A 16,051-nucleotide genomic window follows, 5' to 3' on the forward strand; every position below is an offset into this window, starting at 1 on the left:
ATAGGATGGATAAAGCTGAGACACAAAAATGCCCTTAGGTAAGGTATGGACCTTCTTAACACGTAGGATGTAAATTGAGTTGGTTACATTACAACAATTTAATGGCAACTGCAAATTTTGAATTTAAATAGATATTTATTTATTTATCTTAATAGATAATACACAAAACAAAAACATTGCACTCCACACCTGTACAAATTACATAAGACTTGTCAAGGCAAGGAGCGCTGTATAATTATCATAAAGTATTACAAAAATTAAAAACATGAGACTAAACAAATAAAGAAATAAGCATTGTCAAATTAAATGAATCAGAAACATTCAATATATAAATAAAAAAAGAGAAAATAAAATAAAAATAAAACACTGGAAGTATAACAAACATTGCCAATTGGTTTGTAGGTCTTAGTTTTAATATAATGGACTAATAATATCTTAAAGATAGTTGCATTACGGCTATTTTTAATGTGATAAGGTATATTATTGAACTGTACAATTCCTTTATGAAACAAGCTTTTCATTGAACTGGACTTGTTGGTTGTCCTAACATAAAAATTTATTGAATTTGCAGCTCTAGTGCTATGCTCATGAACATTTGCTATCGGGACCAACTGACTGTTCAAATACTTAGGCAATAAATGGTTTACCATCTTAAATAAGAATGTCATAGATTGGACATACATAAAATGTTCAACTTTTAACCAATTTAAAGTTTTCAGCATATCTTGAATTCGAGTATATCGATTGCATCTCAATATTACTCGCATAGCCTTATTTTGGAGAATTTGAAGCCTGTCATAATTAGAACATCCTGTATAAATCAATGAACAACAATATAAAAAGTGAGGTAATATTAACGAATTATAAATTGTTAATTTAGTTTGAAATGTCAAAAATGGTGATACTCTTTGAAAAAAACCTATTTTTTTCCCTATCTTTCTGCAAATGTAATCAACATGTTTACTAAAAGTTAGTTCCCTATCCAATATGAATCCCAAATACTTTATTTCCTGAACCATTTCAATTTTTTCATTATTTAATTTAATGTGAACATCCAAACTTAAGAATTTTTTGAAAAGAGTATTATTACCAATAAACATGTATTTGGATTTTAACTCATTGACTTTCAATTTGTTTAACTTAAATCTTTCAGTTAATAAATGCAATTCACGATTCATCGTGTCCACTACATCAACAAAATCTTCCCCATAAAAATATATTAATGTGTCATCAGCAAAAAGATGAATTTTACATTTGCTTAATACGTCTCCCAAATCATTAATGTATAATATGAAAAGTAGAGGTCCAAGTACACTGCCTTGCGGCACACCAATATCATTTAACTGTGGATTTGACATTTCACTATTTAATTTCGTCCTTTGGTACCTATTTGACAGATAATTTTCCAGCCAATTAAAAACTGTCCCGTTAAAACCATATTTCTTTAATTTCAAAAGAAGTATATGACGATCTATTGTTTCAAATGCTCTTTTGAGATCTATAAAAACTGCGCATATACCGACCCCTGTCGTATCTAAAATACTTTTCATATCTGAGACAACTAACTGTAATGCGGTCTCACATGAATGAGAATTTCTAAATCCAGACTGGTAATTATACAGGATATTATTTGAAGTAATAAATTTAATCAGCTGATTATACACCACAATTTCTAAAACTTTTTCACAAAATGGGAGCATATTTATTGGACGTAATTGATCAAGTTTATTAGTATTAGGAACTTTTGGAACAGGAACTATAGTTGATATTTTAAATTGCTCGGGCACCAGGCCCTTCTCTAAACTCATATTAATTAAATTTAATAACGGATAACCTAACACATGAAATAGATTTTTGATAATATCAAGACCTACTTCATCCGTATTATTTTTTTTATATTGAAATTTGATTATATCATATAGTTGGTTTAGTGATATGCTCTCAAAAGTTTCAAAATTTACATCAGATTAAACAACTGTCTGCAAATTTAAAGTAATATCACTATTTTGGTCAAAACTTACAATAATATCTTTAATACTATCAACATAATATTGATTTAATATGTTTGCCAAATTTACACTATATGTTACACCTTCATGTTCATGACTTTGAAATTGTGATATAGTTTTATTAGTTCCTACTAACTGTTTGAGATGTTTCCACATTTGTTTAGAATTACCCCTATTCCTATCAATATTTGACTCATAAAATCTAATTTTAACTTGTTTTAAAATTCCAACACAGTTATTTCTTTCAATTTTATAGTTATTCCAATCTACGCAATCGTTTGTAAACAAAAATCTTTTATAAGCAAGATTTTTATTCTTAACTGCCAATTTACAAGTGTTGTCAAACCATTTATTACCAAAGTTCTTAACTTCCACAGTTTTAACTGGTGACACTCTATTCAAAACATCTACGATATTATTGATGAAAGTATCAGTAACTTCATCGATGTTTACCGAAGAATATGCCCAATCTTTTTCAATCAACATGTTTACCATATTATCATATATTATTTTAGAAAGAATTTGTTTTGTTTCAATGACTTCACTTTTAGTTACTTTATTATTGAGCACATGGACAATACAGTGATCAGATATTATGTAATTTTTTTCTACATTAGCAGTTAACGTATAGTCATTACTTATGACAAGATCAATCATAGATTTTGAATCTTTAAAAATTCTTGTATATTCATTTACTAGTTGCTGCATTCCATTATTTTCTATATATTCTTTCAATTTACTTTTACCCTGACAATTTTTATCATAAATCAGTAAATTCAGTCACTAATTCACTTTAATAATTTAACTGCATTTGTCGGTAAATCATTGCAGCTCAAAGAAGCTCGGAAGCTGGAGCGCAAGACTAAACTAAAACCTGAATACTCCACGCTCTATGGGAATGGCCTGATCACATTTCGACGCGCCATCTGTGTGGGGGGCAAAGACTGACACTCCACGCACCGTTGGATCCAAGCTAAGATAATTTAAATTTCCGGGAATAACTTATCTGGACTATGAATGCGCAGTGAATTTGCAATCCGAGAAGTACTGTCTAACCTTCAATTTCGGCTACCAAGATGGCATTCCTTTACATCGCACAACGTTCTTCGACGTCTTTCGATTTCCAATCTCCATCTCGTTCTGTCATTCCATAGATCGTCCTCGAGTTCTCTGTCCCTGATTTCTCTATCAACTCCTTCTCTCCAACTTCTTCTGGGCCTTCCTGGTCTGCGCCTTCCTCTTGGTTGCCATTCGAGGATGTGTTCTGGGTATTCTATTCCCCGACATTCTCCTTACGTGTCCGTACCAGCTGAGTTGTTTCGTCCTGATGTCGTCAACAATTTAGTATGTGTAACCCCCATGATTTCTCAGACTCTCTCGTTTGTTATTCTGTCGCGTCTAGATATTCCCGCCGAACGGCGCTAGAAGTCCATTTCTGTTGCTCTAAGCATTTTCTCTGTTCTGTCTTTTAGGGGCCAAACTTCGCATCCATATTATGTTGTGATGTTTTTTATTATGGTGTTACAAATTCTTTTTTACTTTCCTTTACATCCAGAACTAAATATCACTCCAATCAAAAAAGTAATTCTCTATTAAATATTTTCAACATCCATTTACTTTCTACACATACATAGATACATTTTATTACATACTTTCTAAATATAGGTGAAATATTTATACAAAATCGAAATCGCTTGAAAAATTTCTAGTCAACATTTACTCCATTTCTGTATACGTTAATGATAGCTGTTTTGATTAATTAGTAATGAACAGCAATTATAGATATTTTGTTTATTAGATTAATTTTAAAAACTTTCACTTGCTTGCTATGATCAGTTTGCAATTAATTGCTGCTAGTTTGCAATTAATTGCTGCTGTGTATCCCGAAATAACCAAAGTACGTGCCTCCTAGCGGCGGGATACGGGCAACAATACATTGGCTTATAGGGCAGTCCTTACAGTAGGGATCCTGGCCTATACAGAAAAATGCAGGCGGGTGTGGGGTAATACTGCACTTTGGTTGCATTGGTGGTGTATTGGCTAAACGTGCAGGGCAGGGTATGGTGCTGATAGAAAAGGCATTCAGGCATCAAATATCCAAAAATCTTTTCAGGCCATAATAATGAAAAGACCTTCTCCAAACGCAATAAAAACTTATACTGAAATGATGGCATCTCCTGAGGTAAAATGTTCCGGAAGTAAAATGAGCCTCCGTTCGGATCTCCGGGTGAGGACTATCTCAGGGGGAACACCATTACAGGTTAGAAAAATTAGGATAGGGTCTTGGAATCTTGGTAGTCTTACAGGTAAGAGTCTGGAGTTAGTGGATGCGCTCAAACGAAGAAGAGTTCAAATTGCTTGTATTCAAGAAACTAGGTGGAAAGGACAAAGGGCGAAAGAACTAGGTGAAGGATACAAATTGTGGTATGTAGGGAGTAGTAACACTAGAAATGGAGTTGGTATAATTGCTGATAGTGAAATGAAAGATAACGTAGTAGAAGTTGTAAGAACGAGTGATAGAATGATGTCAGTGAAATTTGTAATTGATAAAGAGGTATTGAATGTTGTGTGTGTGTATGCTCCCCAAACAGGTCTGGGTGAGAATGAAAGAAGAGCTTTCTATGATCAATTAGGAGACGTACTGAGTGATATTCCAGCAGAGGAGAAAGTTATAATAGGAGGTGATTTCAATGCACATGTGGGCCAAACCAAGACAGGATATGAAACAATACATGGGGGATTAGGCTTTGGAACTAGAAATGAAGCTGGAGATGACATGCTTGAATTAGCAACAGCATTGGATATGGCGATTGTTAACACATTCTTTAAAAAGAGAGAAACTCAACTTATTACCTACAAAAGTGGACAACATCAATCCCAAATAGACTACTTCATGATAAGGAAAGAAGACATACGTGAATGTAAGGACTGCAAGGTAATAGTGAGTGAGACAGTAAGCCAACAACATAAGCTGCTTCTTCTGGACATCGAAGTAAAAAGCGAAACTAAACAAAAATATCGGAGAGGACCACAAAAAATCAAGTGGTGGCTGCTGAAAGATGAGAAAGAAGGTCTATTCAGGAGAAGAATAGTAGAAAAAAATATGTTGGAACATGAAAGGAAGCCCTAATACAATTTGGAGAAAAATGGCCAGTAGTATTAGAGAGACTGCTATTGAAATACTTGGGAAAACGCCAGGAAAAAAGTTTGAGGATAAAGAGACTTGGTGGTGGTCAAACGAAGTACAAGGAAAAATAAAAGAGAAGAGAATATTATATAAAAAGTGGCAAGAAACCAGATCCGACATAGATCTTCAAAACTATATGGTGGCGAAAAAGGAAGCGAAAGTAGCCGTAGCAAAAGCCAAAGCAGAAGCGTATTCAAACCTATACGATCAACTTGATACCAGGGAAGGCGAAACGAAGATATATAAAATAGCCAAACAGAGAGCAAAGAAAGCAAAAGATTTTAATCAGATTAGATGTATCCGAGATGAAAATAATAAAATACTAGTTCACGAAAGGGAAGTCAAAAAGAGATGGAGAAAGTACTTTGACAGCTTATTAAATGAAGAATTTGACAGACAGCCTGTAGAGCCAACGGAGACAGTAGCAGCAATGGTCACCAAAATAACCAACGAGGAAGTGGCTCAAGCGCTTCAAAAAATAAAGAAAGGAAAAGCGGTAGGACCAGATGATATTCCTGGGGAAGTATGGAGAGCATTGGGAGAGACAGGAACAAGGTGGCTAGCAGGTCTATTTAATAGAATTATGGAAGTCGGACAAATGCCAGACGAATGGAGAAGCAGTATACTGGTACCTGTTTACAAAAACAAGGGAGATATACAACAATGTACAAACTACAGGGCTATAAAACTGCTTAGCCACACCATGAAAATATGGGAAAGAGTAATTGACAGACGGATACGTGAAGAGACCGAAATATCCGAGAATCAATTTGGCTTTATGCAGGGTAGATCAACAACAGATGCAATTTTCATTATAAGGCAATTGATGGAAAAATACAGGAGTAAAGAAACAAACGCTCATATGGTATTCATTGATCTTGAGAAAGCATATGATAGAGTTCCTCGAGAGATTCTGTGGTGGGCACTCAATAAGAAAGGAGTCCCTGGTGAATATGTAAAGATTGTGAGGGATATGTATGAGGGAGTAACGACTAGTGTTAGGACAGGTGTGGGAGAGACTGATAAATTTCATGTGAAAGTAGGATTGCACCAAGGTTCTGTGCTTAGTCCGTATTTATTCTCATTAGTTGTGGACCAGATAACAACGAAACTACAGGGTAACATTCCATGGTGCTTAATGTATGCTGATGATGTCGTGTTAGTAGGAAATAGTGAAAGAGACCTAGAACAAAAACTGGAACAGTGGAGACAAGCTCTGGAGGAAAAAGGTTTAAAACTTAGTAGGACAAAAACAGAGTATTTGGAATGTTCATTTAAAGATGGAGCTACTACAAATAAAATGGTATCTTTGGATGGTGAAATGATTGTGAAAAGCAATAGTTTTAAGTACCTAGGATCGGTATTACAGAATAATGGAGAAATAGATGGAGATGCATGCAGTAGAATTAGGGCTGGATGGATGAAGTGGAAAGAAGCGAGTGGTGTGTTGTGTGACAGAAAAATTCCAATGAAGCTGAAGGGAAAATTCTATAAAACAGACATAAGACCGGCTATGATGTACGGAACTGAATGTTGGGCAGTGAAAAAGAAAGAGGAACAACGAATGCATGTGGCGGAAATGAGAATGCTTAGATGGATGAGTGGAGTGACAAAGAAGGATAAAATTAGAAATGAGTATATTAGGGGAAGTCTAGGTGTGGCACCAATTGATGCCAAAATGAGAGAGCATAGGTTAAGATGGTTTGGTCATGTTCAACGTCGAGACGTTAATCACCCAATACGAAGAATAGCTGAAGTGCAGATTCCTGGAAGGAGTAGGAGAGGAAGACCAAAGAAGACCTGGGGGGAGGCGATAAGGCAGGACATGTTGGTAAAGGGGATTAACATTGATATGACCCAAGACAGAATTGTGTGGAGAAATGCAATTAGGGAAGCCGACCCCGCATAGGGATAAGGCAAAGAGAATGATGATGATGATGATGCTGCTAGTTTCATTCTAGATTTATTGATATTAGTATTTGTAACATATGGTGTATAAACTCTATATGGTAATTAATGGTACAATAAATATAGACCTAAATCAATATTCTAGTCTATAATTAGTCCGATCAAAGAACAACCTGACCCCAAAAAAAAAATAAAGGAAGGATGAAAATTTGGGAATAGGTAGTTGAAATTGTCTATTATTATATAAGAAAAAGTTTACAATTCTACATTCCTTGGACCGACAACATTCCCCTCCATTTTTGCAAAATGGAGGGGAATACCCCTCTCGAAGGTGAAAAATATACATCCAAAATAAGACCGGAATTGGATAAAATGACTAATTCTAAACAACTTTTGTCCTATAGAGTTTTTTCGCTAAGTCAATACTTTTTGAGTTATTTGCGAGTGAATATGTTCATTTTTAACAAAAAAAAATCATGATTTTGGACGGTTTTTCGGAGATAACTCTAAAAGTAAGTATTTTATTGAAAAAAATATTCTTAGCAAAAATATAGCTTATAAAAAACTGAAATGGTGTATGCATAAGGTCTGTAGACCCAGTAGAAGCAGAGTTGTAGCTAATGAAAAGTAGGTTTTTCTTCGTCAAATTCCAAATCGAATATTTCAATGTGAAATAACCCAAAAACGGAGCACTTCTCGGGGAAAATTCATTTCAACTTTTTTAAAGTGTTTAAAAAAAGGTTTACTTTTGTTTTTTTTTAAACTTCTAAAATTAAAAGTAAGTGATTTACGCTCAAAATATTGTTGGTCCCTTTTACTTTTTAATAAAAAAAAATCGCGAAAATCGCCCCCTAATTAGCATCACAAATAAATTTTATCATTACCACTTGACAAGTTACTTTGCTTATGTATTATTTATATGATCTGTAAGTTTCATCGGTTCAAAGTGCTTATTTTTGAAAAAGCTGTAGTTAAAATGGCTTGAACGAGTAACTAATCAGGAGTTTAAGCAACAGCCATAGAATTTTGAACAGCCATAGAATAACCAATTTTTGTCTAACAAGAAAACAAAAAATCAAAAATATTCAGAAAAGCAAAACGAACATTTTATTACTCTTTGAGATTTTTGGTATTACTAATAATTTTTAATAATTTTTAAATTAATTCCATAAAAATTTCCATTTTTTTTTCAAAACAAAAAAAATGTTTTATTTTAAACCCAATTTTTTTTCAAAAATGAGCACTTTGAACCAACGAAACTTATAGATAATATAAACAATACATAAGTAAAGTAACTTGTGAAGCGGTAACAATTAATTTTATTTGGGAAGCTAATTAGGGGGTGATTTTCGCAATTTTTTTAGCAAAAAATAAAAAAGACCAGCATTATTTTGAGTTTAACTCACTTACTTTGAATGTTAGAAGAATTTTGGGTTATTTCAAGTTGAATGTGAGATTTGGAATTTGACGAAGAATAACCTACTTTTCATTAGCTACAACTCTGCTTCTGCTGGGTCTTCAGACCTCGTGTACACACCATTTTTTTTTTCACTTTTAATTAAGCTATATTTTTGCTAAGAATATTTTTTTTGCTAAAATACTTACTTTTTGAGTTATCTGCGAAAACTGTCCAAAAACATGTTTTTTTTTTGTCAAAAATGAACATATTCACTCGGGTGGGTTGTGATTGCGCGCAGCGGTCAAATACCTCCTGGGGTACTGAAATTTACCTTTAAGAGGGTTGCTGTGATTGCGCGCAACGGAAGGATTAAGGCAGGTAAACAAAACGGTATATTGTGATTGCGCGCAGCGGTCAAATACCTCCTGGGGTACTCTACACTCTAATACCCGAAAGTTAGGTTTGGACCGAAGGGTTAGGTCTTCCTCCTTTGAAAATTGTACTGTATAATATATAATATATATATAATATATTAATTTTTTAATTAATTAATCAATATTATAATAGGGTATCCTCGTCTAATAAAGATTTCATAGATATACCTATGTTATTTTATTCATTCTTTCAAGTACCTAAACCTAATACATTTACATTACATTGGTTATTTTTGTATCACAAATAAAATAAATATCACGGACAAAATCACGGACTAGCAGTTCAGAACTCGATTACCGCGAACGCTCTTTTTTAAAGTGCGCATGCGAAGTAATCCTGGACAAGTACGGGATCGTTACCGCGAACGATACTAATGACATATAATGTAAATTCTTATTTGTTGAAGACAGCATAAATACAGAAATCACAAATAAATATATAGTATTTCGAAAATGGAGTTTATGTTGAGCGAACGTGGCAGCAAATTAATTGTGATTAATAATTTTACCCAGCTAAAGATAACTGGCTGCAGATTCCACATCAGCCAAGCTTGGCTGAGGAAAATACAGAATATTGGACTCAAAAGAGAGTATTCCGACAAGGACAGTGAGTTGGGGAACTGGTTACGCTGGTCTTTCGGCCTCATATATTTAGATAGTACCGATGTTTCGGAATGCTTCGTTGAAGAATTGATTGCTGAAGCCCCCAACGATTGGGACCGTGCAAGTTCGGCAAAGCGACCTCTATTTCTACGCTCTGTACTTTTATTCGCACTTTTAATTATATTGGCCAATTATATTAGTCCTGGTTGCTGGATAATTGTCAAGACCATAGTCCAAAAAAATAATAAGAAGAAAAAAATAAGATGCAGGTTATGTTTAGCAAACGTAAACAATTGTATGTAGTAAATAAAATCCGTTATTAAAATGCAGTATTGCAAGCAAAATACAATTAATTAAATTTACCTTTATATAATAATTGCATATCATATCAATATTGTGGAGCAATATATAATTTTTCTAAGTCAATGACAGAAGGTATGAAATATACGTCAATTTGACAATTTCAATTGACAATATGAATTATTTAAGATAGTTGCAATATTTCTCCGCGACTCGCGCACGGTCGTTTCTCGTTTCCCTTTCCAAGTACTTGCACACCGCGACTGCGATTATTTAACGGAGACTTACATTTCTGAATCTGCAAGATTTCCTCCAGAGATGTGGGCTTCATGTAGCCCAAGTCGAGAACGGACTACCAACGCCTGTGAATCTTTTCATAGCCATTTTAACAAAAGATTTTATTCTCCGCATCCTAATATTTTTGTATTTTTAAATGAATTAAAAAATGTTCAAGTAGGATCTTATGTGCAATTAAATAGCTTACATTTACAAAAAAAAATTAAAAATATTAATTATGAAAGAACATTAAAATATGTAACAAATTTGATAGAGAAATTTAAAAATAAAGAAATATCCAGAATAGAATTTGTTAAAACTATATGTTATAAGGCATGTTCAAATTAAATGTCTACATAATATGTACATTATTTAATACAATAAATATTAATTATAAAAGAAACACTATTTAGTTTTTTTTATCACAACTATTTCAATGTAGTATTCACTAGTTATTATCTTAATTTTTTAAAATTAGCAAAATTTCCGTTCAAAACGAATAAGAAGTAAATAAAACTTCCGTTTACTATAATTTACGACTTTGCGCGCAATCAGAGCATACCTTTTCAAAGACGTGCGCGCAATTACACCATTTTGGCTTAGACACCCTGTTGAGAACCCTGACCGCTGCGCGCAATTGCAGTTTGCCCATTCACTCGCAAATAACTCGAAAAGTATTAAATTAGTGAAAAAACTCTATAGAACAAAAGTTTCTTAGAATTAGTCATTTTATACAATTTCGGACTTATTTTGAACGTATATTTTTTCACCCCCAAGAAAATATTTTTCACCCCGTATTTTCCAATTTTTGTAAAATGGAGGGAATGTAGAATTGTAAACTTTTTCTTATATAATAATAGACAATTTCAACTACCTATTCCCAAATTTTCATCCTTCCTTTATTTTTTTGGAGGTTTTCGTAAAATTTTATGTTCCCTGATCGGGCTAAATACATAGACCTAAATTTAAAAAACAAAGTTAATACATTAATTGTTCACAATGACACTGCTTCATACAATTACGGACTTTATGAAGTCTATGAAGAAAACATTTCATAATAACTGCATAAGAAGCCACTGGAAAGAAAACTTCCCAGATAAATTGTAAAAACAAAAAACCAGATTGGAAGACAACACAGATAGAAAACCAAATAAACGAAAAGAAGAAAGCTTACCAAAACTGACTCACCTCAGGAAATCAAGAAGACAGGAGAGAATACACAAGGCAAACTTATGAAACAAAAAAATAAAGAACAGAAAAAACCAATTTTGGCAAAAAATATAAAGATATAGTAGCTTTAGCTTTTCTACAGACATGGACAGAGGAATAAGATAGGGAACTCATTAAGCCCTATGCTCTTCAATTTAATCATGAATAAAATCATCAAATATGTCAACAAAGGAAGAGGATACAGAACGGGAAGCAAAAAAGTAAAATTACTCTGTATCGCTGACAACGCAATATTGATATCCCAAGATGAAGATAGTTTGCAAAGAATAATAATCCACAGATTTAACATAGAAGCATAATAATTTAATATGATGATTTCATCTCAGAAAACTAAAACAATATCTAGTAATAAGCAAAGAACCAATCAAATGTAAAATACAAATTGATGGCATCAGTATTAAACAAGTAATGGAAATAAAATACCTCGGAATTACACTGGCCAAATTTCTAGACTTGGAAAAAGCAGTGAGAGATCAAGTACAAAAAACAAATAGACTGACAGAATGCAATAACACTATGTAGCGAAACCGACATATTTCTGTATTAACCTTGAGATAAAGTCAAGAATCAAGAATTTATAAAGCAAGTGTAAGACTTTATTAATATTTGCATCTGAAATAAGAACCGACACATCAACAACAAAGAGATTACTGGAAACGGCAGAGATGAGAGTATCTATTGAGAAGAATTACAGGAAATAAGCTGAGAGGTCGAAAATGACATGAGAAGAAAATGTAACGTATTTTATAAACAAATTGACACTAAATAGAAAAAAATCATGGAACAACCACATAAGCAGAATGGGGAAGGCCTGTGTGGTTAAAATAGCAAGAGATAAATCACCAATCGGTAGAAGTATCGGATGAAGAAGGACGACCGCGCAAGTGATGTAGTGATAACCTTCCATAAAGGTATCAATGAACAATGAACAAACAAAATTACTTACTTATAAAGAGGAAGAAGAAGAAGCAGAAGAAGAAGAAGAAGAAGAAGAAGAAGAAGAAGAAGAAGAAGAAGAAGAAGAAGAAGATGAATAAATAACTTTCTATAAGGAAATATTGAATTTTTCTAAAATATTGTCATCTGAAACTTATTTTGCAACCAAAGGAACATTATTTATTGAAAGCAATGAAAAATGTTTAATTTTTCAAATCATCCTTGTACAAAATTCTTTACCGATTGCTTTTCAGATACAATTTATTTGTTTATGTAAAGTAAATTATAAAAGCACACTCCCTAAATTTGTAAAGAATATTTTATTGATATATTAATATGCAATAGAAAGTTTTTAACACTTACCAGATGTGTGATAAGCAGAAGAAATCAACGAATTAACAACTATCTGAAAAGAGAAAAAAATATTGCTATAAATATTGTTTATGGTTCGAAAGTTAAGCCTCATGGGAATGATAAATATTATGTTTATATGGGATTAAGCCGCAATAATTGATTGTAATGAAAATTAAATTTTTTAATAATTATTTGACGTTTCGATTTCCACCCCCGGAAATCGTTTTTAAAAAGTTTACAAGTTCAGATAATGTGACAGCCGTTTTGCATAAATATTATATTTATCAAATTGTATTAATCATACATCACGGTTGATAACTCTACATTTGAAGTGGTGAACAAATTCAGTTACTTAGGCTCCTTGATCACCGAGGAGAACGTCATGACAGAAGAAATCAAGCGAAGGATAATCCTAGTAAACAAATGCTATTTTGGACTGAGTAGACATATGAGAAGCAGAAACTTAAGCCAAAAAACAAAAATAACCATATTAACCCTTATACAACCAGTGTTGACATATGGATCGGAGGCATTGACCATCTCCAAGGCAGATGAAATCCTTCAGCTTATATTTGAACGAAAGATCCTGTAGTATCACAACAGAACAACCCTCCTAGAAGAATCCTTATGTCACAATTTGTTAGAAGTAGAAATAGGGGTAGGCCAAAACTCAGATGGAAGGATGGTGTAGATGAGGATGATAGAAAAATAAGCGTAGCCACTTGGCAACGGTTGGCAATGGATAGGACTGACTGGCGTAATAGACTTGGGAAGGTCGAGGCTCTTTCATAGGGCTGTAGCACCATTGATGATGATGATTAATCATACATCACCTAATTTAACATTATACAGGGTGTCATGAGGAACTGTACATACTCCTACCTCGTATAGAGGCTCCTATGGGGAATAACAAATGACCATTAAAAAGTGTCTGCTCCCATTGTTTAATAATATACAGGGCGAGTTTCGCATTTTGACAGAAATTTGTATTCGTCATAATTTTTGAACGGTCAGATCGATGTGTCTCTTATTTTGGTCAATCGTTACACTATTATCACCCAATCAACTGATTTAGTCAAACTAGAAAAAAATCAGGTCCGGCTTTAAAAAATTAGTTCGTTTGGGTCTTAGAAAAAATTTCACCCTGTATATGCTTTTTGAAAACTCTAATATGAATTTTACAAATTAGGCAAATAGACAATTAAAATGGCATATTTATTTTTTTCCCCACACGATTACTTAATTTTTTATAAAAAAATCAAATTTGACTATGAATTAAAAGTTTATTCTCCAACGGAACTCAGCATCAAGGAGGCATTATCCATATTTCTTTTGAAGCCACCCTTAAACACGCAACAAGACATGGCGTGTTTGAAATTATTGACTTAACCCAATGATTGTCAATGTCATTTTTACGTTTTCATTAATTATTGTTTGTTCCTTTAAAATTATTTTAAAGCATCCGCTCAAGAAACTTATTATTCTGACGATGATTAAAGTAATAATTGAAACGTCACCATGAATTTTAATTTAGTTATGGGTTTTATCTTTAAGTTTATTATTTTTATCAAGTTTAATGGTGTGTCCTTATCTACATAAATTAAAAGTTTTGTAAAGTGAACCATAGATTTTAAAAAAATAACTTTTATTACAAAAATTAATTTTTTTTAAACAAATATTTAATTTATGTTACCACCCAATCAACTCATTTATTTAAACTAGAAAAAAATCAAGTCCGGCTTTAAAAAATTAGTTCGTTTGGGTCTTAGAAAAAATTTCACCCTGTATACGCTTTTTGAAAACTCTAATATGAATTTTACAAATTAGACAAATAGGTAATTAAAATGGCATATTTATTTTTTCCCCACACGATTACTTAATTTTTTATAAAAAAAATCAAATTTGACTATGAATAATTATTAAAAGTTTGGTAAAGTGAACCATAGATTTAAAAAAATTAACTTTTATTACAAAAATTATTATTTTTTTAATAAATATTTAATTTATGTTACCACCCAATCAACTGATTTATTCAAACTAGAAAAAAAATCAGGCCCGGATATAAAAAATTAATTCGTTTTGGTCTTAGAAAAAATTTCACCCTGTATACGCTTTTTGAAAACTCTAATATGAATTTTACAAATTAGACTAATAGGCAATTAAAATGGCATATTTATTTTTTCCCCACACGATTACTTAATTTTTTATTAAAAAATCAAATTTGTCAAAATCGGAATTTTAACCTAAAAATGAAAAAAAAATGAAATCACGGTAACTCGCTACAACTCTGTTCCATTTTAATATTTTTTTTTTCTGAAATTTTTACAGCACATATCTCTTACCATTGTGAAGATTATGAAAATTGTTGTAGACTTTCAGTCTTCTCGTAAAAATTATGAATTTTTAAAAATAAAAGGTGCAGATTCGTGAATTGCAAAGTTAAATCGCAAAAATTAAGTGAAAAAATTTAAAATTTAACTATTTGATCACGTCTATGTTAAACTATAGAGTCCAAAGAGAAGTGTATGGGGAGTTTTAGATCTAGACGTGTTATAGAAAAAAAAAACGGTGAAACTTTTAATTTTAGAAAAACGTTGTTTAATTTTTTTTTATTTTTATGGTAAAATTGCGATTTTGACAAATTTGATTTTTTTATAAAAAATTAAGAAATCGTGTGGGGAAAAAAATAAATATAATATGCCATTTTAATTGCCTATTTGTCTAATTTGTAAAATTCATATTAGAGTTTTCAAAAAGCGTATACAGGGTGAAATTTTTTCTGAGACCCAAACGAACTAATTTTTTAAAGCCGGACCTGATTATTTTCTAGTTTGAATAAATCAGTTGATTGAGTGGTAACTTGCCTATTTGTCTAATTTGTAAAATTCATATTAGAGTTTTCAAAAAGCGTATACAGGGTGAAATTTTTTCTAAGACCAAAACGAACTAATTTTTTAAAGCCGGACCTGATTTCTTTTTAGTTTGGCTAAATCAGTTGATTAGGTGGTAATAGTGTAACGATTGACCAAAATAAGAGACACATCGATCTGGCCGTTCAAAAATTATGACGAATACAAGTTTCTGTCAAAATGCGAAACTCGCCCTGTATATTATTAAACAATGGGAGCAGACACTTTTTAATGGTCAATTGTTATTCCCCATAGGGGCCTCTATACGAGGTAGGAGTATGTACAGTTCCTCATGACTCACCCTGTATTGCTCTCGACTAAATCAGACATAATAAAAACAATGAAAAAAATAAAAGTTTTAAACCTTTCTTATGCCAATTTAAACCAAAAACTGCAAAAGAAAGCCCCAAAAAATAGGCAAACACATAAAAAAGAAAGAAATAACACCAGCTTGCAAAACAAACAATAAATTAAGCAAATATTAATAAGAACAAGAGAGCCAAAAT

General features: G+C 32.3%; 2 protein-coding genes across 3 annotated transcripts in view; both read right to left on the bottom strand.

Moving 5' to 3' along the window:
• The window catches only part of LOC114335056 (uncharacterized), a 241,060-nt gene that overhangs the window by 178,516 nt on the left and 46,493 nt on the right, over positions 1-16,051 (bottom strand). Inside the window, exon 2 of one of the 2 annotated variants that reach the window (XM_050651222.1) lies at positions 12,646-12,688. The exons of the other annotated variant lie outside the window; for it this stretch is intronic. The gene's annotated coding sequence lies outside the window, so the exon portion shown is untranslated. The remainder of the gene's footprint in view (positions 1-12,645; positions 12,689-16,051) is intronic. 2 annotated transcript variants of the gene reach the window in all.
• LOC126884896 (adhesion G protein-coupled receptor A3) overlaps positions 1-16,051 on the bottom strand; it is a 400,023-nt gene that overhangs the window by 52,961 nt on the left and 331,011 nt on the right. The window lies entirely within an intron of this gene.

Source organism: Diabrotica virgifera, chromosome 5, assembly GCF_917563875.1.
Source record: "Diabrotica virgifera virgifera chromosome 5, PGI_DIABVI_V3a".
In the NCBI taxonomy this organism is placed as follows: Eukaryota; Metazoa; Arthropoda; class Insecta; order Coleoptera; family Chrysomelidae; genus Diabrotica; species Diabrotica virgifera.